Source organism: Bidens hawaiensis, unplaced genomic scaffold (assembly GCF_021521415.1).
Source record: "Bidens hawaiensis isolate Kalapana, Puna unplaced genomic scaffold, B.hawaiensis_p1.1 tig00011236_1, whole genome shotgun sequence".
Lineage (NCBI taxonomy): Eukaryota > Viridiplantae > Streptophyta > Magnoliopsida > Asterales > Asteraceae > Bidens > Bidens hawaiensis.
The window spans coordinates 126633-143869 of NW_027491876.1; the positions used below are offsets into that span (position 1 = coordinate 126633).

General features: G+C 33.7%; 2 long non-coding RNA genes and 1 pseudogene across 2 annotated transcripts; 1 reads left to right on the forward strand and 2 right to left on the reverse strand.

The window, feature by feature from the left end:
* Positions 1–371: 371 nt before the first annotated feature.
* Positions 372–5501, reverse strand: LOC143537618 (protein FAR1-RELATED SEQUENCE 5-like; annotated as a pseudogene).
* Positions 5502–11719: 6218 nt separating this feature from the next.
* LOC143537615 (uncharacterized) lies at positions 11720–12543 on the reverse strand. The gene is made up of 3 exons (XR_013136089.1): positions 12221–12543; positions 12047–12141; positions 11720–11875 (listed from the first exon to the last, which is right to left on the reverse strand). It is a non-coding gene; the product is annotated as an uncharacterized LOC143537615 (long non-coding RNA).
* Positions 12544–15239: 2696 nt separating this feature from the next.
* LOC143537616 (uncharacterized) lies at positions 15240–16487 on the forward strand. The gene is made up of 3 exons (XR_013136090.1): positions 15240–15515; positions 16146–16195; positions 16458–16487. It is a non-coding gene; the product is annotated as an uncharacterized LOC143537616 (long non-coding RNA).
* The last annotated feature ends 750 nt before the right edge of the window (positions 16488–17237 follow it).

The window sequence follows — 17237 nt, forward strand, 5'->3', positions numbered from 1 at the left end:
ATTCACGTGTAGTACTACCCTTAAAACACAATATATAATCTTAACATAGGGGATTGAACAAAAGTACAACAACATAGTACATATACATTGGGAAAACCATTAAGGACAGCCTAAACAGATTTTAAAAAAATTAAAATTACCAAACACATAGTACATAAAGATAGATAATTTTGACCATCTAAAACTAAGGTTGTCACAAACTAACGAACAAAATAGAAACGTTTGCAACATTGACAGAAGTCAAAAGACGAAGTCGGGTATGGAAACAGAGTGGTGATGTTAGGGAGGGGATTGTCAAAATCATAGTAAAACATCCACTCATCATCTTGATGTTGACCGCAACGACTTGAATTTCTTATGCAACTTGGCTCAACTTTGGGCTTCTCAACCTTCGGAGTTTTGTACTTAAATTCTTCAACTTTAGGTGCAACAAAAGTTGAGTAAATTATAGAAGAAGGTAGGTTCTCTCTTTTGACCATAGGTTTAAAATACATTCTGGAAGACGACTCTATTTTAATCTTAGAAAGAGGAACTAATGTACGTCGAGGTGTGGACATGATAAAAATTGGGAAAAGGGATGTTGTATAAAACAAGAGTTCTAATATCTCCATCTCCTTTATATATTGAAAATATGAAGAAGGTTAGATCGCTTAGATGAAGATGTGATGGGATTAATAAATATGGTGGTAGGGAGTAAATGTAAGTCCTAAGGTCAAATGGTTGTTTATTACCAAAGGGTAGAGAAATAAATTTAATAACAAAGAAAAAGTAACAGAAAAGTAAGTTGAGAACAACAAAAACAATAAAATAAGTAACCATTAAACAAACTTGCAATGTCATACATGATAATAGATAGTAATTAAGAAACGGCATGCTAAAAAGTAAGAACAAAAAAACAATCAAAACCTAACATGCCTTCCGATGAAATATAAGTATTAATCCCACCATGAACTACCTAAACATTGCCACTGCCTTCTGGCTCTGCCAAAGACATTTTCTTCTTGTTCTTGGGATTTAAAGGGCAATTACGAGAATCATGATGAACATACTCACCACAACTACGACATAGCCTTGCGACTTTACCTGCCTTCTCGACAATTTTCTCCGACTGACCGACACTCGACGAACCTTGCCACATCCTTTTGTCCGAACAACATCTGGATTCTCAATAAAAACATCACCTTCGTTAACCTTACCAACCATTTCTTCAAAAACAGATTCGTTGTCATCTACGACATCCGCATTGTTAAAACTTTTTTCAAAGAACACAGATTTTAATTCTTTTATCTTCATAGCAAAAGAGTTGAGACCTTCAGAGTCAACCCTCAACATGTCAACACACTGACTTACCATCTCCAAAACCTCAAAACGTAAAACACTTTGAGGGTTTGAATCAACACTAAAACGGTTTGAAAGTGAGAAAACACTCCTAGGTAGAACATCCCGTGTCCACCGATCACTTATATACTTAAGGGGGATCTTGTCAACTTTTTTAATTCTATAAACACAAAACACATGGCGGCACAAAAAACCAATACGAGTGAATCCCATACAAGAACAAGAGGCGGAGTTGTCAGCAGGATCAAAATTAACCTGTAGGAAAAGAATTATATGAAGGATTATAACATATGTTAAAGTAGACTTCACTTATAACATACGTTATCAGGTTAACGTCTAACATATGTTAACAACAAAAACTATGTAAAAGTGACCAAACTTGATCTGTAACGTACCAGAAAGACGTTGGTAATGTCCTTCCTTTTGTCCAAGTGTGTCACGGAATATAAAACATGAGCATCAACGGTTTCAGTATTTGTTACATAACAACAATACTTCCCTTTCATTGTCTCCTTTTTAACTTCATTAAAGATGGTTTGAGTGTACAACTCAAATGCATGTTTCTCTATCTCTTCACTAGTACTACTTTTAAATGAAGCAGATGAAGTCTTGTACTCACAATTTCGTTGTGAATAACGTTGACTGTCTAGTCTAGACTCCATACACAGCATGAATTGGACAAGAGTGTTAGCGCTAGTTGACTTTAAATGTTGCATTCGAGCTTTCACAACGAGATGTAGTCTTCATCAAACAACAAAAAGGGATATCTCGAAAATAAACAGGAGCCCAACGATCACGGATCTCAAACATATCATTCAACCACTCGTTGTCTTGCAAACCAAACTTCTGAATAAGATAATACCATCTGGACTAAAACGTGTCAGGGGTGATAAACATGTTCCAAACCAAACGATGTAGTCTCGAACGCACATTAGTATTCTCAATAACATCACCAGATACCTAATGTAACAACAAGAAAAACATATCAAAAAGACAAAACACAGATATCAACGAAAAAATCAACTCTCAAATTTAAGATAATAACCTTGGCCGACAATTTCTTCATTATGTGCCACATGTAAAGCCTATGACGTGACTCAGAAACTACCTAAACTATTGCTTGCCGCATAGAAGGATCCTGATCACTTAAAACTAGCTTGGGTTGTTGACCATGACAATTAAGAAAGGATTGAAGCAACCATTTGTAAGAGTCGATAGTCTCACCACATATCAAGGCAGCTCCAAAAGTAACACATTTTTTGTGGTGATCTATACCAGTAAAGGGAACAAATATCATTCTGTACCTAGAAAAGTTAAATTTTTGGAAAACTTAAAACATATGTTTTAAAGATAAAGATACATAAGATAAGTGACAAAAAAAACGTGAAATCAAAGGACTGACCTGTTAGTCTGATATGTGGCATCAAAAGCCAAAACGTGACGAAAAGCTTTATAATTCAACTTGGATATCTCATTAGCCCAAAAGATAGATCTTAACTTTCCATTTTCAACAGTAAAATCAAAAAAGAATTCGAGGCAACACTCATAACGATCTTTCAAACGGTCAATAACTAACTGTGAATCCCTATCACCTATGAAAATCCTCATTCCATTATAAAAGTTCTTGAAATCAATAGGTGTACCTCTAACGTGATGATGACCACCCTTTATTGAGACAAGTAAACGATGAGCAACAGTAGGACCAATTCTATTTAGACTCAACTGGTGGATAAATTTTTTGGTTGAGAATGAAAGCTTTCTAGATATTTTAGTCAAGTCACGGTTAAAAGTTTCAACAAGACAATGATTGTGATCTTCAACAAACTAAGACAAAATAAAGTTAAATGTTTCACGAAAAAATGTAACACCTACGTGAGCCTTGCAATCAGTTATGGTAAATGTCTTTTGCCTGACATACATTGAGGGTTCAGACATGAATCAAAGGTATGTTTGCTTTGAGGGGTACCGTACTTATTACACCTCAGATACTTGTGTGTAACGACACCTTTCCATTTCTTAGTCTGTCCTATGCGGACCGAAAAACCAGATTCTTCAGCGTACTTATAATATATACTAACAACATCTTCCCAAGATTTAAAAAAAGTGCCTTCAACAGGTTTTAAATTGTTATCAACCTTTGGACGCCAAAACTTTGAACCATTAGGAGAATAATAAACATAAAAAGGATCCTCTTCTCGAAGAATTGTTGGTTCTATAGAAAAAGGAGATACCACATCTGTTTGGCCTAAGGATGTTTGGTTGTTAAAGACATTCTCTAAAAAAACATTTAAATACAGTAGATATATAATGCTTCAAAAATAAAGGATTTTAAGTTATGAAAAGCATTAAAACAAATTGCACCATTAAAAAAACCATTTATAAAAAAAATGGATTATAGTAATAAAAACAGACTTATAAGATTAATATGAGTTAATGAATTCTACCTTGACTGGTGGGACTAATTAAGTGGTTCAGGAAAGTATTTGGAGTAGACTTATCAAAAGGTATGCTAAAAACTTGTCAGCTTGGAGTAGTTAATGTGATATCGTCACTGTGGCCGGCTGGAAAATCCATCACAATAAAAGATAAGATGGTGAAGGAAGGTGGATAGCGTTAATGGTGAGTTGTTGAGTCTTCAAATTATGTTTACAAAAGAAAGAAGTAAATACAATATAGAGGGGAGTATGAAATGACATTCTAGTGAACTATGAAAAGACAACAAAGGACAATCAAATATAAAAAAAGATCTTCCAAAAGCAATAAAATATATTATAATAAATGAGATACAAAGGAGGACTTCACTCAAAGCGTTTGTACAAAATAACTAAGGGGTGTCATCTACCAAACTAACATCAACATCCCATTCACATTTCAAGTAATACATTTTACTCTACCACAAACAAAAAAATATATACAAAAATGTATCCCAGCCCAAGTACACCTCCAGAGGATGTTATTGAAAACAAAAGGTGTTTTGCACTTAATCCTCCAAACAATGTGGTTGAACCAGCTAACCAGCCAATAGAAACTGAAATTGTCCAAGTCGAACCGAATGGTGGGATTAACAATCAGCCACAACTACATGGGAACCAACATGAAGACGACTAACCTCCAACTCCACCTCCACCTCCTGCTCCTACTCTTCGACCCACACAACAAGTACCTGATTGGGCAGAAGGGTACGAAACAGACCCCGGGGCGGAATACGAACCACCAATACACACTCCTCCACCTACAAAAACAGAAATAGATGATTACGACTCTGAACCCGACCCCTTTTACTATGTTAGTGATTCTGACGAGTCATGGGACTACTACAATTGGGGGAGAAAATAAGATGTTTAATGTTTAATTATATTGTAAGCTTAGTGTAGGTTGAATGTTTAATTTACGTTTGTTTAATTATGTAGTTTAATGTTTAATGTTTAATGTTGAATTAAGAAAATAATTTACGTGGTTAAGTACATATGCTACTGTAACATATGTTATCATATAATGAACATATGTTAACTTTCAACAAAAACATACGTTAACATACAATGAACATATACTGCTGTAAAAAAATAATATTTTAACAAACAATGAATATACAATTAACATACAATTTCAAGTCCATTTCTTTCAATTAACACACAGATGCAACTGTAATGAACGTATGACAAACATAAAGGGGAATATAGTATCATAAAATAAAAACAACAAAACATCTAGATTACATTACTAAAAAAAGAGTTCAACATTACAACCAAAAATACCAAATAGAAAACTAAAGTAAAAGAAACAACATAAGAAAGTAAAAAAATTAGGGTGATACATCAGGACTGTAATCACCCCATTGGTTATAACGAACTGGACTTAGTCGAGCCCATTGCCACAACAAGCATTCCTCGCCCATCAAACTTGGATTGGTCACCGTCACACAACACGCAAAGACCAAAATCTTTAACAATAGGAGGAATATCATTTTCTATTGTTAAGTCTTCAGTGCCCGAGGGACGGTTGAGATGAGACACATGAGAAGCAGCCGAATAAGGGGACGGCTGAGATGTATGACTAACAGGTTGAACAACAGTAACAACATCAACAGACAAAGAAAGATCAAGTATAGAATTAACAGGTTTAACAACTGGAACAACATCAGCAGAAACGGGAAGATCAAGCATAGAATTAACAGGTTCAACAACTGGAAAAACATCAACGCTTTGAGATTGACTATCAAAATCAACAGACTATCAAAATCAACAGGTTCAACAACTTGATATTGTTTCTTTGAAGGAGAAAACCCGGAAAAATCTAAAAATCGCTTAACTTTGGAAGACATAATCGCTTAACCTGGGAAGAGAAAACAAGAGAAGGAGAGAAGATCGGAAGATTGAAGTTAAGGAGAGAAGACTCGGAAGATTTGAAGAAATAAAGTGATGATTTGACATGATAGAAATTATATTTAAAGAAAAACTGGCAATAGGGATTGAAGAATATGAAAAGACTAAAATACCATTCGGGTTAAACAACTATTAAATATATAAGATGAACACGTGGCAACACCACAACCACATACTTGAGTTCTCAGGGTTTTCTCAACTGGACAGGGTTTCTGGCATATACTTTCCCTATATCTATATAACTAATGCATGAATGGCAATGAATGTATGGTTGTATGGAACGAGAAGAAGGGACCGGACCCTAATAATATCTGAGATAGAAGGGATCAAACCCTAATAATATCTGAGATAGAAAGGACCAGCCCCTACTAATATCTGAAACAGAAAGGACCAGACCCTAATAATATCTGAGATAGAAAAGGAAGTGATTAGACCCTAATAATATCTTAGATAGAACGGGCCAGACCCTAATAACATCATTCATATATCATTCATTTTGAAGGAATAAGAAGATGAAGGATAATATAAATAAACATGAAAAATAAGGAAATTTAATTCCTCAAAATATTTATATTACATGTCGGTGTGGGCGGATTAAACTTAAACCTTGTCGGTATGGACGGGTAAAAATAAATATTGTCGGTGTGGACGAGATTTCAACTTATAAGAAAAAACCATAATATCATCTCTTTGGTACAAATTCATCTCAAATGCATCTTGGAAGACGGAATTTAAATGAACATTTTTCAAGGTTTTTAGAATTTGGACGGATAAGTTAGGAAACATAAAAAAACCGTCAGCGAAGACTGATTTTAAGATAAATATTTAGTGAGAAAATACGAACGAGTCCCTCAAGATTTTCAAAATTTTGGCCGGATTTTTAGGAATTCTTACACTCGTGAAATTACAATTCATTTAGAAATCTTGTCGGATCTTATCCCGATGTGTCGTCTCAGTTCATATTATGTAAGCTATTTTTGGAATATTGGAGAATTTGAGGCCAAAACATATGTTCTCTCTAGAAAATGACTACTTTGAGAATTTTTCCCAAAATTATACCTCTAAACTTATAATTGCCTAATTATAAAATAAAACAAAAATTCAAATTTATGTTATAAATTATAAGTTTGGTTAACATGAGAGTGATCATATTGTAAGTTTGAGGGGGTTATTAAGCAAATTGAAAAACATGCAGTAAATGGTTGTACATGAAGCATAAAAAGTTGTATATTTGGGCAGTAAAATTTCATTCGAAACTTGCAAATCAATCTATACTATATATAATGAGGGAAAGATGGGCAAATTAAGACGGTATATTTTAAGGAATTTACAATTGTTTAAACATAAGGTACAACATAAAATGAGGGTAAAGTGGTAATTGAAGCATTAAATCTCACGTGTTTTCCAATTCTTTTCAAAATAGTTACAACCTTTCCCCTTCAACTTTAATAAACTTTTGTAAATATAAAGAATAGTTATAGATTTGGTCATTCATCTTTTAACCATTTATTCTTTATATTTTCACTTTTAACCCAAATATCCCCACGATTTTTAAACGGTCATAACTTTTTCGTACTTTAATATTTTTTTAAAAACATTGCACCATAAAAACGAGCATTTAATTCTATTTAATTTGAATATGATATTGTCATAGTTTATTTTCAGTTAAAAATATAAAATTTTACGTATAGGCATTTGCCGTCCGATTTTGATCTATGAGTCAAGCCAACGGTTTTTTGTCACCGAAAATCGAAAATAGACCGTTGAAAATTGCAACCTGTTAACCAAACCATTAACAATGATTAGGTTCCGTTTTCGTTTGTACTTCAACATTGAGTTTAAAATAAGAACTATGAATCTACTTATAACAATAAATGGTTTTACGATTACAAACGAAACAACAAGCACTTATAAATCTACGTGATTATCAATGTTAGTGTTTTCCGCTGCATCGCGCGGGCACCCGTCTAGTATATAAGTAAAGCGACATTGAACGAAGTCTTTATCATTATTCTTTTTTTTATATAAATATATTAAAATAGATGATACGTATATTATTATTTCTTTGTAAATTCATATATGTACTAAACTAGCAAGATTACTCGCGCGTTGCAGTTATTTGTATTTTGGTTGCTAATTTTTTTGGTTACTAAATATTTTTATTTGGTGATACTTACGTATTTATTTTATTAAAATAAACTAGCGTATTGTAAGTAAGAATATTATTTATTATTTTATTATAACTATGACAAATTCAAGAAAGTAATTGGGCCATTAATAGTTATATAGTTTCGAAAGAAAAAAAAAACAAACATCAGAGTTCTATATCTATAATATATATAAACGAAAACCCAAAAATTATATGTGTCACGATGTAGTCGCTCCCCATTTTTTTTTGGAGTCACCAGATTTGCTTGATTTTTAAATGGAGTCTTCTCATGCATTTGACCCGAATTCATGGGTATGGGTCTTACCATTTCCAGATATTCCTTAAACGGGTTATAACATCTCATTAAATTAAAAAGTATTCTCACCAAATTATTAATGTAAAAATCCTATAAAATAGGATGTACTAAAAATTATTATATGATTTTTTTAAATATTATTTATAACTAAAAAACAATCTTATAATAAAAAAAAATAAGCGGGTCTTGGGTCTTACAAACCCAGATAACTTTTAAACCGGGTTATACCATCTTAGTTATTTGTGAAACATTTTTATCATCCAACTCTAAGTATATTATAAATTTCATTACAATAAATAAAATAAACCCAAAAAGGTATATAAATATTAAAAACGAGTAATGTAAAACAGCCTCCGTAATACGGGGGATAAAAACTAGTTAGATAATACATATATAACCATACACAACAATATAACTATCCATATTCAATGCTATGATGCCGCTATGGCAAACAGAAAATACATTTTAAGGCAGGTAATAAAAGAGAAAAAATATTTTAAAAAGATTATTAATATTTTTGTAACTTTTTATGTTTATCATCTATATGCTACTTCTAATTGTTAAACATGAATAGGATAAAACTTAGGTTTGATTGGTAATATTATCCTATCACTATATTTCAAATAAATATATATCCTTTGGAACAAAATCAAACCAATATGCTTTCATGTTTAAATCATTATATTTCATCATTTTTAGTTCTGTTTCATCGTTATATTTCATCTTAATGGGCGGTTGGTGAATTAAATGAGTACTAAAAAAAACATGTTCACGATAATTTTCACGACAAAGTTTGGGCGTTGGATCATCACCGATGACGGCCAGCGCTCCAGCAAACCCATACATTACATGGAGACCATCCGGTGACCGGTCGAGTACCACTGCATCAGCGGTCGAGCCGAAGATCTTACGCAGTGAGTACGGTAAGATCAACACCGTTCACCATGGGAATCGAATCGGAAGTTACAGTGGGGAAATGAAGGATATGGTGATGCATTTATAGGTTTGAGAGGGGTGGCGGTTATTGGTTTTGACGGTTAAAAGTGGTTATTGGTGAAACGACACAACTTTAAATGGTGTCTTTAAACTTGAAAGGCGTCGGAAACTTTTTCAGTTCCTATTTAATTTGATCATAATCCCATATGTATATGTGCGCATATCTAGGGCCGACTCAACCATTTTAGAGGCCTAAAGCGAAACAAAATTCTCAGGCCTCATTTTATATTTTCCCTATTTTTTAACCACCTAATTTGTACATTCGATTTCAATTTAACACGAGTATATGTTGGTTCGGGTTATGTTAAATTCAGATTACTTTATACCCTAATGCATGATGTTTGATTAAAAAAACAATGATTCTACGCTTTTATTAACTCAATTATATTTTATATTGTCAGGTTCTTCAAAATGAACTTGTATAAGAACTATATTTCAGTAGAATCTACAACAAAATGCTGGCATTAAAATGAAAATTTATAGCTCTCTGTGGCCTCATGCCCTCACCAATTCTTGGTTATTAGAAATTGTATACAACTAGTATTATGACCCGACGCGTTGCGGCGGAGTGTGAAACCATAACCAAAACTCAGATCTGGGCACGCTGATCAATTGGAAAAAATAAAGACTATTGAACATGTATCAAATTAAAGATACCAAGCATAAACCATATTCCTAAGACGAAAATCAAATGAAACAAAAAAAGAAATTAAACACTACTTATCGAAAACAGGAAAGTAAATCCACCGCTTTATGTTTCTCTCTCTGTTTCTCTCCCGCCATAGGTCATCAACCACCATAGATGACTGGATCCGATGGAACCACACACGTTAGCCGGAGAACAGAGACCACCATCACCTAGGTATTTCAAATGGAAGCTGGTGAGTCACATCCCCACCAGACCCACACGTTGCAGTTGGTAAAGCCTACCTGAAATACATAGATACAATTATAGAACAAAAAGCAGTATACTAATTCATTTAATTTTTAGAAATATATTGGTATCATAATATATACAACCGAATTGACTCATTACTAAACGATTTAGATACAAAGTTGATGCAAATAAACTGAAAAATGATTGAAGTTAATCAAAATCTTTACATATGGTAGAACCCTCCACCATGTTTGTGATTTGGAGCACGCCACCACATAGTGTTTTTGCCATACTTCTTCAAGAAACAAAGCATAACAATTTAGTTAAATAACAACTTGGTTAAAAGAAGAGATTAAATCATTAATCGAGTTTGTTTTTAATACTTATAATAAGAATTTTTGTTATGCTATCAAAGTTGACCAAAAATTCAATTTTGACTAAAAAAAGTCAAACATAAGTTTGATTTTAGTATTCCCTAGCTAATCTGATTGTAAGACTTTAAAAAGTATCATAATACTTGCAACGAAAGTTTCATGTAGCTACGTAACTATTGTGACTTCAACTAACTTATCTCGGGGGCCTTTTAATTTTTTTTCTCTTTATTTTGTTTATAAAGATTTTGTTTTGTTTCACTTCAGGTAGCAGATTCTAAAATGAAAATATTATGCGAAATGGTAAGTACATGGGTTGTTTAAAAACACAATCTCCGATGATAAAGTTATACCATCTAATTTAAAATTTAAAGTGCAAGTGTTGTAAGAGCTAATTAACTTTTGGCAACATATTCATATAAAGTAGAGATATAGAGATCCTCAAGTTTCAAACTTGAAAGAGATTGCATCTAACCTCATTCAACAGCCAAGAATCAGTTTACTCATCATCAACACACTCCATGTCGATCGCATGTGTTTGGGAGAAGTTTCCAGTGGCAGATACTTCTCCATGCACACTTTTAACTTCATTAACAGCATTTGCAATTTCCATCAGCGGAGAATCTACATCAAATCCCCCAAAAAAAATCAAGTCACAATTCAATTATTTTTCAAGCGTTTTTATACAAAAAATGTTAAATCAAGGTGAATGCGTATATGTTCCCCTCCCAATTGCTAATCAAAAACACATATATAGCTCAAGTATCATGAATTTCTTTACCAAGACATGAATTAGAAAGTTGGTTTTTCATATCTGAGCCAAACTGTTAAGCATTGCATGTGCATACATTACAACAAACATGATATTAATGATAAAGTTCATCAACTAAAAATGGCAATTTTGAATTCCAAAACTGTTTTAGCGCTAACACGTTTTGGCCGAAGCCCATATCGATCCGAAAAAATATTACACTTTTTTGAATGGACATGTTATGACACGAACTTGTAATGACCGGTAGCTAAATTCGGCTGAAACCCAAATTCAGAAAGTAATAACTTGAATACCATTTTATTAATCTAACTCACCTCTAACTTGTTATGCAAGGATTAAATATAATTTGCTATCCCATCCAACATTACTGCCATGCCAATTGACTGGAAATATAAAATGAAGCAATTCAATAAATTTATAAAGATTACTTTTATGAATTAATCACATGATACATTGAACACGACCTGTTGGAAATAAACAGCAAATTACCTGTTTCAGTGTAGTTTGCATCAAATTCCAAATTGTAAGTAATAATCAATGAAGATATACTTAAAAGCCAACAAAAATAAAGCACTAAATTAAAAAATTACCATGGAATCCACTGTCAATGTTTTGTTTCTCCAATCAGTCCTTTCTCTCCCCTCTGCCACGGTTGTTGTTCCACCAATTTTACACTGAATTAATAAGAGCATCGATTAATTGAATGATAAAAATCATTGATTTTTGGGAAGCATCGATTAATTGAATGATAAAAATCATTGATTTTTGGGAGTATTATCTCAATTTCAACTTCCAGCAATCATTGAGAAAATCGGGTGTTTTGCAATTAAAGTGAGGTTGGTTACCTGGTTGGAGAAGTGCGCCAGGCAACTAAACGGAAGAAATCCAATAATTAAAAAGCAGCTCATTGAATTGCTTTAAACATAAATGAAGAAGCAACCTGCGTAAGGAGCAATCAGTACTAACAAAAAGCTTAATCGATTACCTTACAACAATGCAATCAAAATCTAAAAACTTACCTTATGGTTTGGATGGATGCATGGACGTTCGGTGGCTCGCCTAACCTAAAAGAGAAAACCCTAAATTGCAGATGAGGATACCCGGAATCAAAACTTTGATGAAGGAGATGGAGAAATTATACCTGCCGCTCACTATGTATTTTGTATTTGTATTTCTCTTTCTCTTTTTCATTATTGGGTGGGATTACATGACGTGTTAGCGGTGATGGGAGACGTGTAGAACACAGGGAGAAAGTGAGAAACACACCTAGCAACAAAATACAAAGCAAATTGGAATATTGGACAAACATGATGTCATCAACGTACATGCATTAGAAGCACAATGTACAACTCACATTGCAGAAAATCTCCCGAAAATGTAAATATACTAGTACATAAACCCCCCGCGTTGCGGGGGCGTATTCCAAAACTCTTAAAAAGAATTACGAAGACAACCAAACAGCCATAAATATCTACAACACGTGGCCATATATTAGTAAAATACCCTGAGCGTTGCAGCCGGAATTCAGATTACATTATGATATCGATACACCCGTTAACCAATCGACCCACCCAATTTACCACCTCTAGAGAATGTTTAACATATGTGCAAACTTCAATTTGTGACCCTTTCTAGTTTCTAATTTAGCTAGCACATCAGAAACATGAGCACATATTTTGAATTTTTGGGTAACTCTGCTATCCTAGAGGTAAAAAGCTTCTCTTCACGTTTATTTCCAGCTTTCTTCTAACCCTGTGTTCTTCTGAATTCTGCAACCGCAAAACTCAATTTATAAAAAAAACATGGTACAAAACAAATGTAATTAATATCAGCCATGAGCCATTGCAGCTAAATATGGTAATTTATGACAATTGTGGTGTTGGGGTATAGAATGGCAATAGAGTTCGAATCCATTGTAACTAAATAATGGTGGGGATTATCTATTTTTATAAGGATGTAGATTGCTCAATTTAGGATCAATGGCTTGATGATGTTGAGAATTGCAATACAGTTTTGGATTCATTTACTCTGCTACATACAGTTAAATGGTTGCTCATGGATGGTATTAGGGCTGTCAAGTTCCGACACGACACAAAAAACCCAACACAAACGTAACACGAAATTAACAGGTTTGGGTTTAGTATAAACGGTTTCGGGTTATGTCATTATTTAAAACTAAAAAGAAAAGTGACATAATATTTTATAACTAAAATGAAAATGTTTAATATAAATTTGTATTTTGTGTTGTAAAGTATAAAATAGGTCATGTTCAGGTTCACGTGTATTTCATGATTTTCGGGTTTGAGTCGAGTTGAGGTTCGTTTAAATTTCAGGCTTGTGTCAGGTTGGACCTGCAAACCCGCGAACACAGCCCGTTTAGCCACCCTAGATGGTATAAAGTTGTTAAAAACGACTGTTGATGGTGTGTGGGAATACATGTTAGCCATTGGTTGTATAATGACTGTTGTTTTTAGGATAAAACGGGTCAAGAGACTCAAGACCACGTTGGAATTTATACGACCACCACTAAGCAAGAACCAGCTAATAATTAGATCATTTAGAAACTACATATTGGTGAAATCAATGACTCATTTTGAAGTGGACTCCAAGTAGAAAGATTTTATTATAAAGCAAAAAAATGGAAAATGCACCTTCACATGTGTTATTTTAAAATTTTTGTATGTTGCTCGACCTGTTGTTTTATTTGCTTCTTTGCTATCTCCGATCACCACCTGAATGTCAAAAATAATATATTATCGATGGTGTTATACCATATCAAATGAATGAAAAATACATGAAAATTACTATCTCCATCTACCTGACTTCCTGGTTGTAGTGGTAGTGTAGTATGTTCCATTTGACCGTTCATATAACTGAATGCAACTTTCTTATAGCTAGAAAATGTGTGGTGTTTGGTCCTTCAGTCTGGTTATGATCCCAATCAAACTGCAACTTCTTCTTCACTTTCTCTACTAAATAACCATGATCATATAAGATTACAATCAAGATAGAGGAGATAGTTATGCTGATATACTCATTCTCATTCCACCCTACTGTCAAACACATATCCTTAAACAGTAGCCTCAAACCCAATCAACGTGTTAATGAGTAAATGGGTAAAATTTTAAAAATATGAAATGAGAATTTACCTGCTAAAGACGTCACAGATGTTTTTGTTAACTTGGCGAAGGAGAAGGCTTTTTTCATGTACCTGGATCAAATATAGAAAAAGTTAAAAATAAACAAAGTTCAAGTTCTTATTTCACGCAGAGAAGCGCATGCATATAGGTCTGTTTCATTACATTCATGTTCTTATTTCACGCATAAAGAAAACATCAGATGGGGCAAAAACAAAGTAAATTCAAAGGGGGCACAAAAGTTATTGAAACCCAATACAGGGGTATACCCCTCTCCCTGTTTCTCTATTATTCGGTGGCCCAACGACAGTTCCATGTCCCAACACGGATAATCCGACAACGGCGATGGTTCATACCCCCCACCAGACCACTGCAACACCACACCCATCGCCACCTAGGGTTCTGAAATCGAACCCGGCAACAGTAGGTAATGACCGACGAGGGGTGAACCGATCGCTACAGGCTCTGGTGGATTTGGACGAAGGCGGTGGCGATAACTTGGAGATCGTTGAGAGAGAGAAGATGAAGATGAGATGATGGTATGACGGTGGTAGTAAACATGGTGGATGAGATATAGAGAGAGAGAGGGTGGAGAAGGTTGGTCCAATCATATTGTACAATAACCATTGCAGACGTTACAACTATTGATGCACAATTCTCCCGATATTTTTATAAATCGAAAATGTAAATCTAACCATCTACATAATTGTCTACCATAAAATCCTACGTGTCGCTCGTTAATTTCTGAATGTCGCTCTCACGTTGCTTCCCACCCTCTCTAAAGCCACCAAATTGCTTGATTTCTGAACGAAGGTCTCTCGTTAATTTAGCCTGGTTCGACCCGTTTAACCCTCACGGGTTATATCACCTCCATTTTTCAGATCGTCTTTACACATTCCATCCTCTTTTCCAATTCATCCTCATAAAACCTTAATTAATAGCCATCGTCATCTCCTCTCACCATAAATCTTTAAGCAACCTTCATCATCCCACCCCCTTTGACCCAGACGATATATTCTACTACCATCGCATCAATAAACCCTAGGTCGCACTCTATCTTCTCTCCTCACAACCTCTTCATCTCTCAAACTATCGTTGAACACGTCAAAACCCTAAACTAATTTTTGACTGATTCCTCTTCCATCCTCTGAGGTTCGCTTTGAAGATCATATTACAGGTAATAATAGTTAATCAATAGTAAGTTTTCTGTGCGATTCACGATTACAAATCAGTCACGATTTGGCTAAGCGATAAATGTTATGTGCTTATTTTAGATCCATATTTTATTTATTTATTTTTTCGTTTTGTAAGCCTGCTATTATTATTGTTATTATTATTATTATTATTAATTATTTTATGGATTATGTATAATGTGTGATTTGGTTTAAATTACCCAAGGTGTGAATCTTTCTGAAACAATCCATTGTTTCAAATAGTTTTCGATTCAATAATTTGATTAGAGGTTGGTATGATTTTTTCAAAATGGTGGAATAATTCTTTGTAACCATATTCCAAGCCGAACAAGGATTCCAACATTAATCGAAAGGTGTACCCTACCTACCGGTAAGGATTCCGGCAGTACCTGTGCCTTCAGCTGTGTAAGTTTCATTCAAATTTAATATAATATAATTTTCTTCATAAATTTCGTTAATACATCTATAAATTATATGTGTTGTAATCATTTTATTAGTTATGGCAATAAGGTTTCTCCATATACTTGGTATATCAGTGGTTTTTACTCTTTATAGTTTTGTTTTTTTATGTATTTAACATTTTAACTTGACATTTGATATTTTATTTTTTGCAGGTTCGATCTCATAAGCATGAAGAGCGAGCTTAGTGAGGATATTCCAAAAGGTAGTTATTAAAGAATTAAAGCTACTCACAATTAAACCTTTTATGATCATTCTAGCTATAGCACACTTCATTCATGATGCAGCCATGAATCTCAGTAAACCAGAAGAAATAGTTCTAGATAATAACCTTGCACATGAATCCCGTGAACACATAAATTTGGTAAGTAAAATTGTGTGCCTTATGATCTTTTAAGCTTTTCATTTATTATTTATTAAGGCTAATAATTCTAAATTATCTTTCTCTATTTTTTTTCATTGGTTAGCGGTGAGAACGATTCAAGGTATCAAGGACCATGATGGTGGAAATATTCACTACATAAACTTTTTAGTAACTTGAGTACATGTCATAACAGCCAGGTATTTCTTAGTGAAGTAGAATAATCAAATTTCTTGGAATGCTTTTCTCATATAAATGTACAAACAGGTAGCATTTCACAAGTTTAAAGGGGTTAGTTTGGTACGGGTCAGGTCGTTGTCACGTGGAACACATTTTTTTATATAATCAAGTATGTCAAAAGGATCACCACTAAAACTGGTAGGTTATTTATATACGAACAGGTGGTATTTTCCGTATTGAAACAAATTACTTTGGTACGGGTCCGGTTGTTATGACTTGGAACATTTTTAGCATAAATAAGTATCATGTCAAATGTGATGACGAAAAGCAATATGAGAAAAAGATGTGGGGAGAAAGAGAGAGATTTCATTAATTAAGATGTGTATTACAATGATATACAATAAGCACATATTTCATTAATCATGTCATAAGGAGTGAAGAAAGAAGATTGAGATTGGTACTTCTCATTGTTTCATATTTTACTCTTAGGTTTCATCTTTTTTTTTGTATTTCTTAATAATGGTGGTTTAGTATATGATTCCATGATTTGTTTCCAATCTATGGATTACTTATGTTTTATGGTTGTTTAGATGGTACAATCGATCTTTTTAGATGTCCCAATGGTAGCCAAAGGAGACCACTTTATTGGGCCATGTCGGAAGAGTGTGAAAACCTATGTATATGAGTTACCAATGTGCTAGAGAAA